The following is a 23,194-nucleotide window of genomic DNA, read 5'->3' on the forward strand; positions in this document are numbered from 1 at the left end:
TAAGTGTATCAGGGTTGATAGAAAGAGAAATAAGAAAACCGTTTTGGTCGATTGAGACTTCGGTCATATATTAGGATTGATTGTCTTTACGGTGTTGGTGTATTGCGGTGTGTTTAACTGGTGATGAAAGTGTTTAGTGTAGGTAGTGTTTGTCGGGATTTAGAAACTATCTGAATTGTCAGTCTCTAAAGAGTTATAAACTCCTGCTATAGTTACTGACTGAGAATTGAATTGAGAATTAATATTGAACTGAGATACCTGGTATATGTGTTGTGGGGATGTGTTGCGACAAGTATTTGCTGGTAGTCACAATTTGGAAGGCTTGAAAACTTTGATAAGTTTTCTAAGTTTATTAGTTGAAATAGAATTTGGGACAGAGAAAGAGAAAGAGAGAGAGAGAGAGAGACAGAGAGAGCGATGGTTAAGTTAGAGCTGAATTTGTGAGAGAAAGAAGTGATTGATTTCAGAAGGTAACTGAGAAAAGTGATTTTGAATTTGGGTAAGGCTCCTAAATAGTGGTTTTCAGGGTTAAGTTACCAAATTTTGTGTGCTCTGAATTGTTTGCTCAAAATCTGATTGGATGGTGATTAATCTTGAATAGTGCTGTCACGAGCGGTCCGGAAAATAGTTTAAAACACGAAACAAATACTCGCGCTTCGAATGGTGCCAAATTACTGCGCTGCGATTAGCGGTTCGCTTGGGGTTTTGTAATTTTCATTTTCTGATTTGTTTGCTCATAATCTGATTGGATGATCACTAGCCTTGACTGGTGCTGTCATGATTGGTCCGGAAAGTAGTTTAAAACACGAAACAAATAGTCGCGGTTCGAATGGTGCCAAAATTACTGCACTGCGAATCGCGGTTGGCTTGGGGTTTTGTAATTTTCATTTTTTTACGGATGCGAAAATTGGGTTACTCTGGTGTTTCAACTTAAACTTAAAGAAAGGTTTCAACTAGTTGTGCATGGAATGTTGAGCGGGAAAATTGATCAAGCTATAGCTCTTTCTGACGGTTGAGTAAAGTTTGCGCTTAGGTGACATAATTCTTACGAGGGGATTTAAATTTGCGGTTAGTTATTTGTTGATAATTGCTCTAATGTTTATTTTAAACATTCCTTGGGTGCTTAAGCTAGTAATGTCAGCTCTTATCTGTTGTGCATTCCTGACTAAATGTGAATTAGTATGGGTTATATAGCTTGCAAGGGACAAAATTCTGTACTTAAGGTATTTAACTTAAATAAGTGATTTGCTCATGTGGGACTTGTTTCTACTTAGCTGTGCTTTGGGTAACATGTGTTTTCAGCGTTAGTTTGCAATAAAAGGTTTGCGTAAATGTTGAAAGTGTATGAGTATTAAACATGTAGAGAAGTTATGTGTGTGTAACAGCTTGCAATGGTGATTAATTGCGTACTTTATGTAGGATTGGCGTTGAGTGGGCTATTTGCTTTTTGCCTTAAACGTTCATACTATACAGTTGATCTCCCTTGACTATTAAATTTCAATCCTTTAACTTCTTAACTCTCTTTCTTTATTTCGTTCTTGACCATTAATTTCAATTTTAGTTCTTTTAGCTTTTCCTTAACTTTTATTTTCTTAATCTTAGTTCCTTCTTTAATTTGTATCTTCTTTATTCCCGGTTTTAATTTTTGTTATATATATTCTTATTTAGAAATGAGTTGTTATCCTTTTGACTATACGTGCCCTAATGATGAAATGAAGGAGGAGTTGGAGACTGCGAACTATCAACTAACTGTTGATGGATTGGAGTTTACTCCAATCATTGGTCGTAAGAAAACGGTGCGCCGTTATGCTTATAAGGCGTTCCTCAAAACAGGGGTATTTGGCTTAGATGCCCTTAGTTTTTTATTTTTCATGTCCACGGCATATTGTTATCCACATATTGCGTTATGGGACGAGGAAGTCTTAGGAATCTGTCGAGTGAGGAACAGATTCAATCCGTGGTCCATGAGGGAAACAAGATGTGTTTCAAAGTGGACCACTGAACTAATCGAATTCTTCTTAGGAAAGGATGTAAGTTTACACCGAATAAAATTAGCTTGTTTTATTAGGGTTGTCACGGGGTGATAAGGGAGAGAAAAAGGGTGGGGATAGGCGTTACATAAAGAAGTCGTGAAATAGAATGTTAAGGAGGCAATAATTTTAGTTCTTCAAACGATTCCTGAAGATGGGGGTGTCCTTAACAGAACAATAAGAGGACGAACTTGACAAATTGGAACAAAGAGTTTGGGCCCTATCTCAGGCGTGGTGGTGTCCCAAGACTGGGCCAACACTACAGAGGTGTTATAAAATGTTGAGGGATCTCAACTATAAGGAATGCCTGGTATTTGAGGAGAAGACGTTGGTGGCTGCCACCGTGAGGAGTCTCTTAGAGCCTCATATGTAGGTTAGAAGGGGAAAAAGGAAAGAAAAGAGAGAAAAAAAGAAAACTTAGTGTATTCTTGGTATTTTGTGCTCTAGTATTATTGGTTTGCGCTTTTGATATTTCTGTAAATATTAACTTTTGTCATTTTTATGGTTTTGCGCGTATATAACGCTTTTATTATAAAGATATTGTTTAAAAGAGATTTTGTGTCTCTATTTCTTTTTGAGTTTCTGTATCAAGTCAGAAGGAATAGGTTCACCAAAGATTGTAGGTGCTTTTCTAGTACGCTGAGGTCTGCTCAATACTTCATTTGCGTCTGGTAAATTAGATATATTAGGTGATGCTGTAGGTGTAGGATTATAAGGTGATGATGTGGGGCTATTATGCGTTGCTTGGGGGAATAATTTGCTTGTAGCTTTAAATTTAGTAGTATTATCAGGTGGTGTAGAAAAATTTTCTTGCTGTGGGCTATTAGGTGAATACATATTTTGCATAGGGTAGGGGGTTGAAAAGCGTGGGGGTAGAAAATTAGAAGGGCTTGTGCCTTGTATATGCGTAGTATTATCTGCTCGTGTTTGTAGCGATTCTAAGCCTGAATCTTTTGTTGGAGTAGCCTCAACTTAAATGTTGGCTGTAGTGTAGTGCTAGGATTAACAGTATATGGTGTTTCTAATAAGGGCCACTGCGAAATGGCAGTATGTTGTGCGCCTCTATAAGCATTAGATTTGGATATATTATGCTTATTATATTGAGTATAATAATCATCCGTATCGTCTGGGACTATATAGTTCTCAACTAACTCTTGTATTTATTCTTCTTTCGGGTAATAAGGTACTATATGATTTCTATGCACGGTTTTCTTCTCATTTGTTTTATCATGTTGTATTTCATATGTAGTATTTGTTAGCATACGTTGCACAGTGTAAGGGCCTGAGCGTAGCTCTTGTAGGTTTTTAGACTTTAGTAGTCCTTTAGAGTGATTTTCTAGTAGTACTTTTCTACCTTCAGGTATAGGCTTTTCGAGTTTGAATCTATTTCTATACTTGTGCGCTTTATTCGTAGTTTGTCTACATTTAGTGTAGGTATTCGAGTATATTGTTTTAAATGTATTCTCTCGCTTTAACATTTCCTTAGATAATCTAATTTGTAACAATTTCTCTATCTTTTTGTTATTACAAGTTTCTTCACTATGTGAGTGTGGCGGTAGATTTTTACAATACTCTGATGTGCATTTCTTTTGATTATCTCGTAGTAGTCCTAACTTTAGTGATAAGGGTATTTGAGGTTTAGTTCCGAATAGTATTTCATAAGGGGTATATCCCGTACTGTAGTTTACTGCAGTATTGTGTGAAAATGCAAATTTACTAGTGTACTCGGACCAATTAGATCTACTTTTACTAATAAAATTTCTTAGGTAATTAGTCAAATGTTTATTTTGTACTTCTACTTTGCCGTTAGTCCACGGTGAATATGCGGTTCGGGGGCATAGTGTAATTCCCATTTCATTTGTGTTGTGAACGAAATCATTACTAATAAAAGCATTGCCGTTATCATGTACTATTGGTTGCGGTATACCAAATGCAGTTATAAATTTCTCTAGTTGATTTACTGTTTCGAGAGCTTCAGCATTCTTGCTAGGATATACTTGTATGAATCTAGAGAAAGCGTCTACTATTACAAGACAAAATCTATTTCCTTTGCTAAGTGGTCGTAGTGGACCTTTATGATTAATATGAAGTGTATATAGGGGTATAGATTCTAATTGTCGCCATGGTTCTAAGGGTGCTTCGTTCAAGTCTTTGCGTGCTGACTTATTAGTTTGGCAACTTAAGCAATCTAGCATTAACATTTCAATCAATTTAAACATACCGGGCCAATAGAAGTATCGCTTAACTCTATTGTAAGTTGTGCTTTCTGCTCTATGACCACTAAGTTCATGCGTATGTGCGACTTCGAATATCTTTATAAATAGTGAAAGTGGTGCACATATCCTAACGTCAAAAGAGCCGTCTTCACAAGGTTCGGAATAACAGAGTAAATCATATTGATTCTCTAGAAACAACAAGTTGAAATTATTCCTATAAGTTTGTAGTGCTTTAGATTGTTTAATAATATAGTCCTTTTCTGGAGCTTTGCCTACTTTTAGCCAATCTCTAACTTTATTTATCACGGAGTCGTTTACTTGTTCTTCAAGAATATTATCGGTGTCAAGATTAGCGCTTTTTGCAAAATCTGTAACTTTAGCTGTTAAATCTAATGTATCTGTGTGGACATCCTTTTCTGAGATGTTTTGAAAAGCTTCTGGTTCAATAAGTTTCTTAAATTTTGTCCGTCTGATATAGTCGGCTTTAGCAGATTCTAATTGTTCAATAAGTGAGTTTTCAATATTACCTTCTACTAAGTCTAACCAATCTTGGTCATCATAACCTTCTCGGTCATCACTTATTTCAGCTATTTCTTCTATCTCGGAATAGTAGTGATTATCATACTCGCTAGTTAGTTCTGAAGTTAATTTCTTTATTTGATTTATTTGTGTGCCGTAGCGAAAACAATCAGAGAAAGTATGTATAGCATTACAGTGTTCATTTATGTAGTCTGGTGCATCATCTACGCTAAAGTCACCTTCATCATTTATATTAATAAGTTTCTTTCTTTCGCCTTTGACTTGAGCAATAATTGGATAACAGTCGTTAGCTGATGCGTCCTTATCGTCCTGATGCAATACAGAGTAGTTAACTTCTTTTCCGTTAATATAAAACTTTATATCTTTAGGTATCACTTTGTGTTCTAGTTGATAAAGTTTAGCATCTGCTAAAGAAACGTTTCGGCTAAGAATGTCAGGGAACGCTAAGTTTTTGCCTTCAGTGTATATAATTTGCAAATTTTGGAAATTAGTTATTACAACTTGATACTTAAAGAAGCGATGTGACATTTGACCTCGTCGTGACCCAAGAAATAGAATTGGTCTGTGATCACAATATAGGTAAATTGGAAAAGGGGATCCAATAACATAAAATTCATATGTTTGTAATGCAGATATTATTCCGCATAGTTCTCTATGTTGAGGGGACATCTTTTGTTCAGCTTTATCAAATACTCTCGAGTTTGCTGAAATCATACGTTTCTATCAGGAAAATCGTGTATAAGAACACAACCTGTTCCTAAATTAGATGAATCAGCATGTATATGAAAGGGATAGTCATTAGAAGGAAACGCGTTAGAAATATCGTGACAGAATCTTTGTTTAAGGTCTGTGAAAACCTTTTCGTGTTCTGGTAACCACTTGAATAATGTTGTATCTTTAGTTAAGTCATATAGAGGTTTTCAATCTATGTGAAAGTTCAAAATATAGGTATGATAGAAACCCATCATTCCTATAACTCTTAAAACTTCTGTTTTCGATTCTGGCGATTTTAGGTTTCTAATATCATCTATTGGCGAAGCAATAGGCGATAGTCCGTCCTTAGATATAACATGTCCTAGAAATCTCACTTTTCGTAAGAAAAACATTGTTTTATCGGGGGCTGCTTTAAGGTTTGCCTTTCGAAGCAAAGAGTGATACTCTCTTACTATTGTGAACATTTCTCGCTTATCTTTAGCTTGTAATAAAGTATCGTCTATGTATGTTATGGCTTGTTTACGCTTCATAAGAGGTCCAAATGCATAACGCATTAGTTTGCTAAAGAAACTGGGTAATGGTTTAAGACCATAAAATCCTACTTGATAGGTGTACTGTCTGCCTCCTACAATAAAACTTGTAACCTTCTGTGTATCTTCAGTTAGTGGTACTTGATTATAAGCCGATGACAAATCACTACTTGTAAATATAGTTCCGGTTATTCTTGTCATTAGAACGTTTAGTGGTTCGAGTGGCCAACTAGAATTACTTTTATCAGTTATAGAGTTTAGGTATCTAGCATCAATGACTAGTTTTACATAATCCTTCTTAGGTAATATGATGACGGGATTGACAAACCAACTATTCATATCATCGTTCTCATTGAGTTCTCTGATTATTCCTGCTTGAACTAATTCGTCCATTAGTTTTTCTAATTTATCTCTGAGATGAATGGGTATTTTGCTTGGTCGTTGCTTTTTAAAGGTTGCGTCTTTCTTTAGGGGTAAAAGGAATTTATGTTTAGTTTTGCCAATATCATTCTTATGATGTGAATAGACATCATTATCCTGAATTATTATTTCTAGCAACTCAAACAATTCATCATCAGTCAAATCACTTTGCGTGAAATCAAAATTATCTAAGAACCTTTCTAGATACTCTATGTCTTGAACGGTATTTCTATTTTGCTTAATTATAAAATAACTAACTGCCTTATTTATGATTCGGTTGCTTTGTAGTTTATCTCTAAACTTAGGAAACTGTTCGTTGACTTTAGGGCTACATAACTCTTTTGCTTCGGTAGAGAAGTCTGTGGCTAGTTCTCTCTCATTTTCTTTGCATTTTTCTATTAACTCACTCTCAATAATTTCGAGCACCTCTTCCTGTTCTAGTGTATTGGTTTCTACTTTTTGTAGTTTATCAATATCATCTTTGCTTGTATACACATAGATAGTTATTCCTGAATTCTTAAATGTTTGTTCAATTAGAGAAGATATCTCTCTCCAATCCATTCCGTCTAAACCACAAGCTATTTTTGGCATCGCTATACAGCGTAAATTTAGTCCTAGTGCATGATCTCTCATAGCAAGTAGTGTTGTTTTGATTGTATCAATTGTTGGCTTTTCATAATGATTAGCCTTAGTGATGAGATTATATACTAAGTTATTATCTGCTCTGAAAGTTATTATGTCACCTATATCACAGTTTCTACTTTTACAGTAGTCCTTTAATAAGGGTATTCTTTTGGAGATTGTGTTAGCAAAACCTTCTCTCATTTCTGCATCTGAGGATATCGTGTGCGCTATAGGCATATTAGAGTCATATAGATTGGGTACGAAAATCTATATATCTAATGCAAGAATTAGTTTGGATTTGCTGTCCTTCTTGTAAATTGTTTACTACTGTGTTCAGTATGAAGCAACTGTTATAGTCCTCACTTTCGTTTAGTATTGTACTTGTAAATTCGGTACAGTTTTTGATATTGTATCTTTGTATAGGTTTGTCAGTTATATCACACATAGCATAACCTATTATTCCTCTATTTATCTGTATTGGGTGATTCTTTTGATTCTCCATAAATATGGGTAGAAATTCTTCAGGTTGTGGACAAAGTGTGTTCACAAAGACTAGGTCAGTTTTTGCAACGTTAATATGGGGCATGAAATATGTTCCTGGTGGAAATAAGGCTTGACTGGGGTGCTTTTGCTTATGCAATTGTTTACTTTTCTGTTGTAGAAAGATTGGTTGAGCTATGTTTAAAGCAGTAATCTCAGTTATGTATGGGTAATCTTTCTCATTGTTGAGTGAGCCGTAGCAAATTAGGTTTCTCTCAGTTTTCAATTCTACTGCGGGGATATCGAAGTGAAGTGCTTTTAAAAACAAATGACAAAAATTAATACCTATTATGTTCTGTCTCTGTTCTTTAGTAACGAATACTTTATGGGGGACTGTACATTTACCATCAGTTTCGAAGCTAGATTGAATAGTTGTGTAGCCAAGCATTCTGATTGATGAACCAGTATATGTATTTGAATCACAATTTGTATTTTGTAAATGCAAATTTTGTCCAAGGTTTACTAGTGCAAGGTATGTAGGATGATTGATAATAGTGCAGGTTGATCCTGGGTCAATAATGACTTCTACTTCTAAACCACTATTATTTTTAATGTCTCCTGTATAGCATTTACGTAGTCATCGTCACCTCAACGAAATTATTTGATTTGGTTGTTGATGAATATTGTTGGGTTTTGATTGTCTTTGTTGTAGATTGTTATTTCTACTTGGTGTATAGAGACTAACACTTTGTTGTGGCTGTTGCTGTTGTTGTGGTGATGGTGATTGTTGTTTAAGATTTAGTTCATTATATCTATATGTGTTTTGCTGAGGGAAGGTTTGTTCGTATGGTTGAGTGAATCTATTGCCATAACTGCTGAAAGATGTATTTTGTGGTTGATAGTTAGGCTTGTTGAACCTAGGATTATAGTTTGAGTAGCCACCTCTTGGTTGATAGCCTTGGTTTCTAGGACCATTGAATCTTGTATTGCCTCGGTTATTCTTAGGCCTAGAAGTATCTATAGCATTCACTTCCTTGCTTTTGAAAAGACCGGTTAAATCGTTAATTTTGCTCTTGAGTGTTTTAAGTTTATCTATTCCTGTAGCTCCACTAGATTCTGTTGTTACAGAAAATGTTAAGTCTTTCACGACTAAGTGATAAACAAACTGTGTCCAAGTTATTGAAGGATTCTCAATGAGTTTCTCGTGCGCTTTGCGTTTTAAACCTTGTGGTTTTAGTCCTCTTATAGCAAAATCTATGTATTTCTGACTTCGTTGTCTTTGTTGGATTTCTTTTTCTTTCCTTATATTGTCATCTCCTGCAATACTTGATGGTATCTTTTCTGGCCAACCTTTATCAACTCCACTCTTTATTCTATGTAGATAGTTCTTTATTAGTTCTCCTTTTTGCCTGAATGTGTTTTCAACCTCAAGTCTAAACCTAAATTGGTCTCTACCGTCTGTAAATCTTTTTATAAATTCATCTTTTAAAGTATTCCAATCTGTAGCATCTGTGACTTCACTTTCAAACCATTCTAGTGCTGTATCAGTTAAAAGTGAGCCGAATAAGGATTGTTGCCTTTTATCATAGCTAGTTTGTGCAGCGGGTGCTGTAGGCCTAGTTCCTAGTGAAAAGAGTATTTTGTTTTCTACAGAGTTCCAAAAGGAAGTGGCATCCTGATTAGGATCATTGCCTGAAAAAGATACAAGTGAAAGATTTGGATGTGTTATGGGAATTTCAGGTGGGGGAGTAACGGCGGGTGTAGGAGCACTACCACCAGGACTGGTCATTGTTTAAAGGACTGAAGTTATTGTATTAAAATTATTAAGAACAGAGGAATAGTTTAAATCAAAATCAAAAAGGGATTTTAGTGAGAAGCCCTTTGACTAGTTAACTTACACAAGTTAATTTAATGGCTTTTCTACAATAAGTGAACAAGTTAAATTTAGGCAGGCTTCTCTGATAGTTTAATTGAACAAGTTAAATTGAGAATGCCTTTTCTATATTAAATGAACAAGTTAAATTAAGTTGCCTCTCTATATTAAATGAAAAAGTTAAATTGAAGTAGCCTCTCTGTATTAAATGAACAAGTTAAATTGAAGTAGCCTCTCTGTATTAAATGAACAAGTTAAATTGAAGTAGCCTCTCTGTATTAAATGAACAAGTTAAATTGAAGTAGCCTCTCTGTATTAAATGAAAAAGTTAAATTGAAGTAGCCTCTCTGTATTAAATGAACAAGTTAAATTGAAGTAGCCTCTCTGTATTAAATGAAAAAGTTAAATTGAAGTAGCCTCTCTGTATTAAATGAACAAGTTAAATTGAAGTATCCTCTCTGTATTAAATGAAAAAGTTAAATTGAAGTAGCCTCTCTGGGACCACCTTTTATACTGCTGGTCCGTACATTAGAAACTTAAACGATGGGGTTAATCGCGGGACCACATGTATAACTTGAGAGTTCAACCCCTAGTTCTACTCTTGGTATATAGTTAAGTATTAAAGAAAGTTAAATGCAAATATGAATTAATAAGTTATGTTAAACAGCATCAATTATGAACCGAGCATGAAGGGATAGAATAATTAAAGTTGTTAAGACTGAGATAGCACTAGATAGTACAGGTTGAATTATTCTAAGTTAACTTGTAACTTAGATATAGTTTGTTAGATATTAAATTATAACTTAGAGTAGTTAAGTTTAACTTACTTGATTTCCAATTTTGTGCTAAGTTAATATTTTATGACTTAGAGAGTTCTTAGCTAAGAACAAGTCACAAAATATTCTAAGTCAGAAAAATATCTCAAGTAAGTTGAGATTGAGAAAGGGGGCAATACGGGAGTTTTGATTTTAATTCAGAAGTTATCAGGGACCAAATTGTGCTGGTAGTTGAGTGGGCAAGCTCCTTTTATACTTGCGGACACGTGGTTCTCTAGTATCCTATTGGATAGAGATAACAGTGTCGACAGAGTTACCAAGGTTAACTTGGTGTTATCTGTGTGGCGTGATAATATCACGTCATAGTATTCTCAGTTTTAGTTAGTGATCTTCAAATAGTAGCTTATTCAAAACTACTTAGTAATTTGTTCACACGTTAAAATGGACTTTGTCCAAATCAAGTTTGTGCTTCACGCACTATAACGTAAGTTCTCAAAATAGCACTAAGATTATCAAATAGTGTTACTGAGTGTAGCACACTTCAGTACACCATGCTGCAGTTTTGTTTTGAGTACGACACATAAAGCATTTGTAGTATCTTTGATATATATATTTTTTTCATAACAACAAAAACTTGAGGATCAGAAGTTGTATTTTTGGCCTCCTGCGGATAATTTTTGCAGTACCGTTGATTACTAATGGGTATTTCCCATTAGAGCTAGCCACAAAGTGACAAGTCCCGCTATAGGATGTTGGGAGGGGGGGGGGTTGTGCACGATATGGCAATTACGCTAGGGTTTTTTAAATGGGAAGACCGGTAATTTTAACTGAATTCAAGCTTTTGCCCTTATATCTAGTCGTGCTTTTTCAATCAATGGGTTAAATGATGGCATTAATGTTTGCTTACAACTATCTTAGAACTATTTTTTTGTCAAAACTCAAGTTGACTGCTTTTTTTGGCTTTATTCTGTATTCATCTCAAATTTCAATAAGCTTTAAAATTCGCTAGTTACGCATTTGTTTTGTTTTCAATCGGCAACTTCTCATTGAATAGAGAAAATTCTTCAAATTTGCCCATGTTTTGAAATGTATCTATGGGACATCCTTATTGTAAATAAAAACAAACTTTTCTGCGATATATATATATATATATATATATATATATATATATATATATATATATATATATACAGCAGGGCAGTATTCAACTATATTTTTTAACCCAATATGTTAATTAAACTTCGACAAAATTTTGACAAATTAATTATGATAACACCCTTAAGTCTGACCTCTCGAAGAATTCCAGTTAATAATAAAATAGTTGTAATGTCTGTCCATGAAAGAGGAAACAGCGTTTAATTTTGTAATTTTGTAGTGGTGCTTGTTTTAAAAGGAAGCTTAGAGGCGAGTCACGTGTTTATGACATGAAGAGCCTCTTGTTTTCAAGTGCATTTCTCCAGCCTATCCCCCCAAACCGTCTTAACACGCTTTCTGCACCATCTACGCCGTCCTTGGCAATATGCTAACAAAGCGTGAAAGCATAAAATTTGGCAACTATCTGTTTATTGTCACAGGAAAGCTGTTACAAAGCACCAACATGGCGACCGAGAACCCGGAGAAACTGAGGTGGGGCGAGGGAGAATCGGGGAAACTGAGGGGGGGGGGGGATTAGATATCTACAAAAAGATGGAGTTTCAAGACTTTAGGCGCTTTTCTGTTGAGAAGAGCATCTAAAGTATAACCATTTCAATAAAACTATTCCCAAATTGGATAATTAAAAAATCAAAAACAAGGATGCTCGGTAATTTGCGTCCGACATAATGTTAAGATCCCATTTATCCGCAAATCTGGCTGAAATTTCTACCAAACGAGGAAGAGATAGACTAGAGATTGAAAACTTTCAAAGAATCTCGCGTATTGATCAAAAAAAAAAAAATGGTGTATGAATAAAAAATACCTTCAAATCGATTCACGTAAATTTAGGAATGTCACATTAGCAGGCCGACGAGACCTGCCATTATTAAAACTGTGAGACAAGACAAACAAAAAATAAATAATATTTAAATCCAAACCTCAACAACATAATGATAAATGTAAAAATAATGTCAAAAAACCTATTCTGAAGAAACTAGTTTGCTCTTCACTAGAAAAAGCATGAGGCCAGTCATTGATGAGACTCAGTAACAAGTGAACAAAAAAGAACAGCAAAGTGCAAATTGAAAAGTTATGTCAAAATATTTTTCTAAAGCATTTGATTTCAGAGTCATGAAAATCTTTAGCTATCAACAGAAATCAGTACATAGGTTCCTTTGCTCATCAATAGGAAGCCGCCAAAACCTACAATTATCCGGAAAATGTCAAACTACTACAGATGATCGACAAACAACGACAAAAGTAAAATTTTCATTAAATACTGCAAGAAGACGGCGTCAAAGCAGTTAAAATTATAATCTATTCACGAAAAAACATGAAGAGCTCCTTATTTTTAAATGCAAAAAATTTGATATCATAACTGTCGTTAATTTGAGATCTTCTCAAATGACCTCGGGACTAAGCCAGTGCCTGAAGTCACCAGCAAACGTTTTTTAGTTGCATAATCCAGAGTTAGTTTTTATTTTTTTTGCTCATTCTCCGATACTCAGTAATCTTCCATAATCTACGCTTTCTGTGAAACATCGAAGAAGGAAACAAAACAAATTTGTTGAATTTTTTTTATGTCATGCTTGAATTTTTTGCAGTTGTTTGGGATCTGTCACAATAAAATGCACCAAGTGAGTGAGACCAGATAATCGGATCCTTGAATATTTAAGAGCTTCATCCAAATCTCATGAGGCTTCAATTAAAGCGTTTTTGTTGAAATCACTTTGATCGGAAGATTCTCTACACTTCTTTTATAATAATTGAAGATTTTTTCCATAAAACAGCTTCAACAATTTTGTTTCTGATCAATTAGCTTCTGAAGTGTTAAGGGGCTATGTTTTCAGTCTCAATGGTTTCGTTTTTGGTGGTTTGAACAACGATATTTTGGTGGTTTGGGAAAGAGGAGGAGAACTGAAAAAGTTAGCAATCATTTGTAAAATCCGAATGGAACATGAACTTCCGGGAGGGAATAAACAATGAGTCAACTAATGACCATTCAGTAACTTTATCAATAACAAAATTTTACTTTCACTCAATTACACACATTTTAATTCAGATCACCTTAATAAGATGATAGACAATCATATAAAAACATGAGCTAAAACAGCCACAAATATTTGGCAGAAGAGACGTCTCAGTTTAGATAATTTCTAAGAAAGTTTTTGTTATTTTTTATGGTAGTGAATTTATCTGATTGACAAAATCTTGGTAGCGCATGAAAAAAATCTCGGGTTTCAAATTTTTCAATTATTTGAAAACAATTAACACGGCGATACGGCAAATAAAACAGATTGAAAAAGAAGGGAGAAAACAACCAGATTTTAACAATTTTGTCATACTTTTTCTTCAAAAACTTGCCCAGCTGAAAATAAATGGAGAAAATCAAAAAGTCTTCATCAGTAAAAAAAAGAGAAAATAGAAAAAAATACTTGGAAAAGCATTCAGAATTGGCCTGTCCATTTCATCATATTTTAATAAAAACTGCAAAAACTAATCGCTGAAAATGAAAAATGTTTCTTGATCTGTGCGATATCTATTTACCATTTAACAATACTCACACTTAGATAAAAACAAAGCTTGTATTTGACAAAAGTTTCGATTTTGGCCACTCCAATGAACAAATCTGTAATTTGTTTCCATCTTTAAATTACATGACGCAGAATTATTAAAGAAAACTTCGTTCCAAACAGAATTTTTCCGAAAAAATAACAGGTCTCTAAATTTAGAAAACTATCCAGTAGATAGAAAAAAACGGATCTAAATCCGCCATTAGTCCTTCGGCAGGAATCTTAGAAAATTTAATGCAAGACTAAATGGAGGGTTGTCTTTAAGATTGTATGCAACAAAGAAAATTAAAAAAATTCCAGCAAAAGATATCAATTCACTATGATAATGAAAATTCAAAAAAATTTGGGAGCTAATTTTTGGCACCTTCAGGAACAAATGAGAAGAAAATTTGCAGAGCTGACAAAAGAATACAAATAGGAAATTAGTAAACTATTTTGCACCTTATTGAAGAAAGCCTGGGCCTTTAATTCTCTCGAAAAATGCCACTGAACTACAATTATGAATAGTTATGAAAAGTGGTTTTTGAACAAGAAGCCTGAATGGAATTAGACTGAGGTAAAAGACTTCGTAAAGCAAACTAACAAATTTAATTATAACAATTTGGGTCTCAAACAATCAAATTAAAGCAAATGCACATACAACTGGGCGTCTAAAAGGACAAAACTGTGAAACTTACCAATCGAGTGAAAAAAGTACTCAGAAAAACGGCTCATGGTTCTCGGTCTCTTTGTTCTAATAATGTAAATTAATAGTATAACCGAAAGGTTAAAGTTTACTTGCCCTCAGATTAATCAGGAATATATTTTAATATTAATAAAATTATGCGAATCTGGTTATTGATTAATGTTACCCACAAGCTGTTCGTTCCTCTAGATATAAAAATAAGGCCAAATACACCAATAGAAATTGTCTTTCTATTGGTGTATTTTCAGGCTGACACTGCAAGAACTCTGTAGCAGTTCTTTTCGAAGAATTTTCCCCCTCACTCTTACATAAAAGGACAACTTAATCCAATTTTCTACGCTCTTCAAAATCAATTATTTTTGACTCTGCTTAGCATACGCTTGCTATCTCATTATCAGCTGTTTGGTCTTTTTTTGTTTTTTCATCTGTTTTGTTGATCTAAGCACACGATTTATTCTCTTTAAATCTTTGGCCAATTCCAACTTAAATTTCAGCTCTTATTTGTTTTGTGCGTTACCTGAACAAGGGCTCAATAGGGCCAACAAGCAAATAATTTCGGGGATCAAACTTGCGTCATGAGAGAAAAATACCAATCCAACTGGTAATGGCTTCTAGGCAAGGGGAGCTTACCCAAGGAAACTACCTATTCAAGAAAACAACTTATGTTTTTTCAAATAAAAATAAAGTAGTTTTGGGAATGAAAAATGAGCAGAGGTATAAATTGGAGGTCTGATCAAATAATTAGGCCTACCAGAGCAGTTAACAGTCGATCGTTTCCTTGAAATAGCTTAATATGTAGAATAAATAACCACAAAATCTATTTAGCCTAATTGTTGTGATAACTTATTATATACCTTCGGATGTTTAATAAGACTCTTCAGATTAACTGAAACTAAAACATCAGACAAAATGGGTCACACTAGAAATATCTCTTCAAACAATTTGGGCAGGAAAGAGGAGGGGAGCAGTCATCTTGTGGAGTGAACTGGCCCAGGGTTTGATGGGAATGACTGAATCATCTGGAAAAACATCCGGCTGCCGACACTCATTCCCAAAAAATACTTCACAAGGCTCTTCCTATGTGGTTTTTCTGTTGTTCAGGAACTGGAAAAAACTGTTGCAGTGCAGTGGAGGACCTGTCATCAGACATAGAGGCAGTCATTGAGCAGTACGATTGCAGGGAAAATGTGCGTGTCTTTGGTGTGAATAAGGATCCAGGTGCGGACGTCTTTATAAAAGTGGTGAGTGTAACTGAGATGACCGGTGTCATAATCACTTCAAATGATATTTGTACATGTCATCGCTTACCAAGTCGATGTAAAGACCCAAAGCCGATAGTTGCCAAAATTGTCAGACGTGATACTAAACATCAGTTGATGAAGAAATAGAGAAATTTAAAAAACACTAACATACATGTTAATGACAACCTGAACCTAATTCGTGCCAGGATAATTACTGATTTAAGTAAGAGAGAAAATGTTGGTAATTTTCCTAATGTTAATGAGAAAAATATTGTCCTCATGTGTGACAATGAAATGATTGTGTTCGAGAATCTCTATAATGTCCAAAAGTGGGACAATGAGCTGTTCTCTGATGTATGTAAGAACGCCTGTGGTGACGTCGAGCAAAATTTGCTCCTTGAAATGGAATACAAACACTTGTTCAAAATTTCGCAAAAACATAAACAAAATTCATTTAACAAAATACAACAACAAATAAACAAAAATTATGAGCGTTGCTCATAATAACTTTCAAAACATATCAAAGAAGCTTATGCAACTGAAATCTGTCGTTTGTGACATGGTTAAGATTGATTTTGTGGGTATATCAGAAAACTGGTTAGAAGCAGATGCTAAAATGTCTTTTTGGAATGTAGCTCCCAATATTCAAGAACTATTTAGAGGTGCAATTGACTCAAAAAGAAAAGGCGTGCTGTAATGCTTTATGTGCCCCTGAAACTCAAAAGAACCCAAAAGAACGTAAGTATTTAATCATGATCAATCAATCAAGCCACGAATCATTGTGGGGTTAAGGTTGTTGCAATTTTTCAAACAATTGTAGATCTAAAATGCTTTTCAATATAACATACAACACCCATCAAACATCAAAAATCAAAATTTTTGGAATATGTTCCTTGAGCAATTACTGACTAATATAGACAATTCAACTTACGAATCCAATCCTGTCGTTCTATGGGTTGATTATAACATAGATTAACGTTATTTTCATAAAAAGAAAATCTGGACCGAGTAGAGCTACCCTACGTTTTCACAATAGCTGATCCATTTTTATCTACGCGCGTATGTAAAACGACCAAAACTCACTTTGTTTAAATTTCAACAGAAAACGTTGCCGCAGTTAGAGGTTTTGTGTTCGACAGTCTCTTCAAAAGGAAATGCTTTGGTTCTGCATTTTTAACTGGAGTAAGCGTTGGAAAACAAAACAGCATCATATTAAAATGTATCGATAGAAAAAAGAATAATTAAAAATTTTTTTTGCAAGTCATTGTCAGATATGCCATGGTTAAAAGTATATGAGTGTTCAAATGACAATGATATGTTTATTATGTTTGTTACTTCTATCAAGTGCAGCTCAAAAGGATGCACCCCTTAAGAAAAACTTTTCTAAGAAAAGAACTCCAAAATTGTTAAAAGAAACGTGGTTTGACGAGAAAGGCAAAAGTTTACTACGTGAACGTCAAGCAAAGTATGAGAATTATAATTTAATTTTATCGCCAGAAGATTGATCACTTTACAAAAAGATTTGAAACAAACTGTCCTCCAATATATTGAAAGAAAGACAGGAGAAGTTTTCCTGGAACTGTTTCCTCTCATTCATTACTGCTAAATAATGCTTATCAATTGTTTTGGGGGACAAATAATTAAGCTGTAAATAAAACTGCAGTAAAAAATTCCTTCATTGATATTGTTGACAAAAAGATGCAGAAATTTTAAATTTTGTACTCTCAAACCTAGGGCAGTGTTTTGGTAAGAGGAATGAAGAAACACCATGTTTCGATGTTGACGACTTATCATTAAAAATCAATGCCTTAATGGCTGTGTTTTTCCTAAGATGCTCAAAAAGGTTGTCATAACACCAATCTGTAAAAAAAATGACAACATGGACCTTTTGATCTAGCGTTTTGTCTCAATTACTAATTCGGTTTGTAAAATATAGAAAAAAAGCTTGCATAAACAAATCACATTTTTTTTGAAAGTAGAAATTACTATCTTCTGTTTGGATTTCGATGTTTGATATAAGCAAGAAATTCCATTCTTTTTTTCATTGCATCAGTGCAACATGAAATTGATAAGGTTAATGTTTTTATGCTTATTTTGCTCAACTTATCTGAAGCTTTCGACTCATTATCAAACCAAATCCTTTAAAAAAAATTACAATCTTTAACCTTTTCAACTTCTGTTTTACAGGTACTGAAATTTTCTCTTACAAAGGGCATATAACATGTTTGTGTTAACGGATTTTTGTCAAACTGGGTTGAGCTAAATCAATGTGTTCCTCAGGGGAAAATTTAGGGGACCATTTTTTTCAACTTATTAATATATTAAATCTCAGAGCAAGTAAAAAGAACATGGTAAGCTTTTGCAGTATGCGGACGATTGTCTATTGTTTTGTAGTAATCAAAACTTCGATGTTGCCCTAAACGCTTTGCAGGAAAACATTAATGATTTGGAAACTTAATTTTGTATCGATAGGTTAAATTTGAATGCCAAAAACTGAGTTTTTTACGTTTTGCGCGCAAAAGTGATAACAGGCTGAATGATTCTGGGACTGTAGTTGTTCAAACAGCAATAGTGAAAAAACCAAACCAGTGTAAATTTTCAGATGTTTCCATAAACAGACACCCTTGTTTTCAAACACAAGTAAAAAAAGTTATGAAAAATATGGCTGTTGGAATCAAACTATTGAACACGTACAACATAGTTTTCCCACCAGAGTTTTACTCATGCTTTTCCACGCACTTTTCATTAGTCTTTTAGAGTACTCTTTCAAATCAGTTTCACGTTGGTGCTTTCTTTAGAGAAACAGAATAAATTGGGCTTTGAATTGTGTATTTTTTTGTTCTAGTATCAAGTCGTCAAATGAATTAAGAAAACGTATTAATATAATAGATATTAGACAGCTGATCGAGTTGAAAACTTTAACGTGCTACATAAAATACATTAAGAATATGAAAAGAGCCTTTTATCTCACCTTAAATTACCTGCAGCGAGCTATAGGATTAACAAGCGTACTAACCAAATAATTTTTGTTGCGAATATTCCATCTGTTTCGTTCACGAGATCATTCTTTAATCATGTATCGTTGAAGTGGAACTACCATTGTGCCTGCGAGATACGAGTGTAAGTTTGCAGGTATTGGAAAGCCGATTGAATTTTTTTTGATAGACGAGTCATCAGCAATTTATATCCAAAAAGCTAGCACATGGCGTTACTTCCGCTCAATTTATTTGTGACCAGCTAAACTTCAATAAAACTATTTGTGTTTCTTCATAAATCATTCACAGTTGCTCTATATTTAGCAACAGCTCTCCCTATACAATAATATAGTGTTCTCTCTTTCAATTTTATAGAGATAGAAAAAAACAATTCCACTACGGCGTCATGAGAGAAAAATAAAAGTCCAACTGGTAATGGCGTTATCCAAAGTGTGAAGGGTTTGAAAATTTTTTTGCACTGTTATTTTTTTTTCAATTTAGTTTAGGTTGGCCTAATAAGTTTAGACAGTTGTCTCCTAACATTTTTGGAAAAATTAGAGCTGATGATAGTCTAAATCTTGCCTCTAAGCAGAATATCGTTATTTGAAAGACCCTTACATGATCTTAACAATGGATAACCGCTGTTGTCAAGAATCTTGCAAGATTTAGCATATAACTTTCTTAGTTCTTTTAAAGGACGTAAAAATACTGAAAATCAAATGTGCCGGAACACTCGACGCCAAAAATTAAAATACCGAGAACTTTTGGCATCTATCAAGTCAGGTTATATGTATCCGTGGAGATCACTTTAAAATTCTGGCTGACATTTAGAACCGCTATACGCTGTTCTAGATTACTGTCAGGATTTCTCGGGAACATTAACACAATGGTACGGTCTTTTCTTGAAGTCTGACCACGACATCAAATTTTCCCTCGACCAGTGTTGATTAATGAACCGTATCCGAATAATTGAAATAATAGAGCCGGCTGCTAATGAAATCGAACTCTTATCGTAAAACTGCTTGCAGGAAGCAGTGGTCTGCAATTCTTTAAGTAAACTTGGAATAAATTTAGCAAACTACTTTCACTCAAGCTTTGTAACTGTACAACATTATTTACTGATTGTGGCGGAAATTGAATTGATGATTAAATTCACGGCCCATAAGTCAAAGGGTGACAGGGACAGCTGAAATATTTCACTTGATAACTAAAATATAATATCCCAAAAGGCCGTGAATCGTGAACTGTTGCCACCTCCGTTGGCCCAGTAACGTGTTATGGGGTCTTAGCACGCGCAACTTGCAAATTGCCCAATGCTGGATTGAAACCATGCTCTCTTAATTGCAAGCCTAGTGTTTTAACCGTTACACCCACTGGTATTGAGCTCTCGAATTTAGTTATTTCTTATAACCCGTTCTCATTTTCTTTCTTGGTCCTCAAGGCTTCATTTCTCCAGCCAATTTATACGCTGAACATACGCTGATGCATAATTATACGCTGATGCATAATTTACGTTAGATGTTTCTCTCAAACTTCTAAAACAACTTGATAATAACGTGTTCAATAATTTCATTATGCTATCCCAAGTGTTCGCAGAAATTTTATCGTGTAGGTTATGGCAAATTTCTCGACAAAACTATATTGCTAATAGCCTGTAAGGGGATGAAACTTCTTATCAGATCTGATAAGACGTTCGTCAGATCCTAAAACGAAAAAACTTCTCTTATAACATCACACACGATAAAAATCAGATCTTACACCATAAAAATTTTTCATGACAAAAAACTTTATCGTGTAAGATATTATAAGAATCTTATAAAATCTTGTAATAGAAACATTCGGGAAGCTATGACTCATCTTTTTGATAAGATCTTATACGATAAAAATTCTTTGAGTTTGGCATGTTCCTCAAATTGAAAACAATTTAGAGTTGCTTTCCAGCTCTAGCCAAATGGCTACAGCATGCAACACTATTATTACAGCATGCATTAATAATCAGATCAACAAAATTATTTTACATTGTCTTTTGAGTATTATAGAATATTGTGCAAAAGGTTACTTCGAAAACTAGGCTGACATTTTTTTTTCACAGACCAAAACTATCTTGGACCGCTAAAATTAGCCATCGTATATAGTCGAGCCTCAGAATAAAATTTCCGCCAAAATGGATTCAACAGACATTTTTTTGTTTCGTAACTGGTTAGCTGACCGATTATTTTTTACTTTCGTAGGAACTTGACTAAGTCATACGGCCAAAATGAAATCTTTAAAACATTTTTTATTAAATCTTACACGATGAAAAACTCTGCCTTACGTGAGTTTTTATCTTGTAAGATCTTATAAGACTACAATTCAGCAATATTTAATTATCATCTTATAAAAGCTGATAAGTATCATACCAGATCTTAGACGATTAGGTTTCCCGTAGGGCAGAATTTTAATCATGTAAGACCAGATAATATCTTACAAGGTTCAGATTTTTGATCAACATTTTATCTGATCTTACACTATAAAAATTCAAGAATCACTGGAAACTTTCTCTGATTAAGAGGAATGCAGAGAATTTCGACGATGATTTTCTATCTGATTCAGAGAGTTGCTGAAACACCTCAGAACCTCCTCTGAAATTTTGCGGCATCAATTCGTAAAACTTACTGGAAATTCGTCTGAAAAATTACTGAATCAGTACTGGAACCTTACTGAAATTTTCTTTGAAAATAGTTGGGATCTTTTCTGTTTGTGCCGCAAGCTCAGTGGTTGCATATTGTTTGAGCCCCCACACGTACGGGCCATGTTTTTACATGATGATTTACTTTGTAATGTTCACTAACTGGGCAGTTTATTATGTACTGGAGTGGCACAAATGGAAAAGATCCAAATTCTCAAACAGTTCTGAAAGCGTACTAAAAAATTCTCTGCAAAATGTTTGAATCAGTTTTGATTGTTGAATAGGCTCAACAAAATGCCTAGAAAGACGTAGCCGTGTTTCATTTTTGAGCATAAACTAAGCACATCATGTAATTAGGAGTGTCTTCTCTAAAGAATTAGTTCTACTGATGATATGATTTGGCATTATTTTCGCGAATAATTCTTTATTTTAACACATGACAACTTTTTATAAATTTGACGGATTACGAAAAAGTTTGTTTTGGCCAATTAAAGCAAGTTGTTTTTTGCCAATTAAACCAAGTTGTTTCAAAAGTTAGGGCTGAAGAAATTTGAGCTGAGGTCCAAGTTTAATTTGAAAACGGACCACGTGATAAAGTTTTGCCCTAAAGTTAATTTGTGTTTTCGGATAATTTTCTTTTGTGACCCCCGTACGTTGCGCAGCCCCCCCCCGATACGGCGCACGCGTCACTACGCTGTAAATCATTTTTGTAAAAGTACGGCACCTGCGCCTGTGGGGTTCAAATAATATGCACACACTAAGCTGGGGAGGGAGCACAAACGGAAAAGGTCGGATTTTTTTTCTCCAAATATCTGTTGCAAAGAATGCAGCGAATGCATCCAAATTTTTAAATTGCTATCCAGAAAATTTTTAAAAAATGTTGTTAGGAGATGGTTTTGCTCATCATTTTATCATCAATATTTGAAGCATGTGTAGCAAAATTCAGCTCATCCAGTAATTTCCCCTTTAATTTGCCTGTTTGTCTTGTTCTCATGAAGACGTTAAAAGATTAAGAAGAGGGAGGTTCAAAACATTACGGGAGATAGCTGGAAGTGGTGGTCCGACCTAAATTTATTAGGATGGCCATCAAAAAATTAAATCTACGCTCCAACAAAATCTTTGGTCAATTGCAGACTCATAGAACGAAACCACTATTTTTAGCTTACGTGTTCTTCTTTAGTAAGTTAGTTGTATAACGGTTTAATGAGACCCAGTCCAGTCATAGTACTACAAAAATTGCAACAAACGCTGGCGAAAGCAGCAATCGATTAAACTAACAACATTGAGCTATTCTCTAAAAATAGCTATTCTCTAAATATATTTTTATTGGAATAAAGTTGAACGTAAATGGGCTCCAACTCTGAGGAAAATTTGAAAGTCTGATTTAAAAGCTCATTGTATTAAATTGGCATGAAGATAAGATGAAAACTTGTCAAAAAAGATTTTAAAAAATGCATTGCCACAAATCAGTTCGACCTTTTTCATTTAAAAAAATCTGCTTTGGTGACATAAACTATCTTTTCTTTTACACTTCTTTTGAAAACATAATTGTAGCAAAACCTAGCGTAAGAACAAATTTCAAACAGAAGTTTTAACATAAGGGTCTTAAAATAAACAAAAATTACACTAAAGGTAACGAATTCACACACACAAACGCACACAACACACAAACACACTTAAATACATACTTACAGACATACATACATACATACATA

The 23,194-nt window shown here is 34.3% G+C and overlaps 2 protein-coding genes across 2 annotated transcripts in view; one reads left to right on the forward strand and one right to left on the reverse strand.

Annotated features, from left to right (window-relative positions):
- Window positions 1-19,641, reverse strand: part of LOC142352116 (neuronal acetylcholine receptor subunit alpha-10-like) — an 84,877-nt gene extending 65,236 nt beyond the window's left edge. The window contains exon 1 of the mRNA XM_075404508.1: window positions 19,567-19,641. The gene's annotated coding sequence lies outside the window, so the exon portion shown is untranslated. The remainder of the gene's footprint in view (window positions 1-19,566) is intronic.
- Window positions 1-23,194, forward strand: part of LOC142343316 (syntaxin-1A-like) — a 383,172-nt gene that overhangs the window by 336,350 nt on the left and 23,628 nt on the right. The window lies entirely within an intron of this gene.

This window comes from Convolutriloba macropyga, chromosome 1 (assembly GCF_964194025.1).
Source record: "Convolutriloba macropyga chromosome 1, txConMacr16.3, whole genome shotgun sequence".
Taxonomy (NCBI): domain Eukaryota; kingdom Metazoa; phylum Xenacoelomorpha; order Acoela; family Convolutidae; genus Convolutriloba; species Convolutriloba macropyga.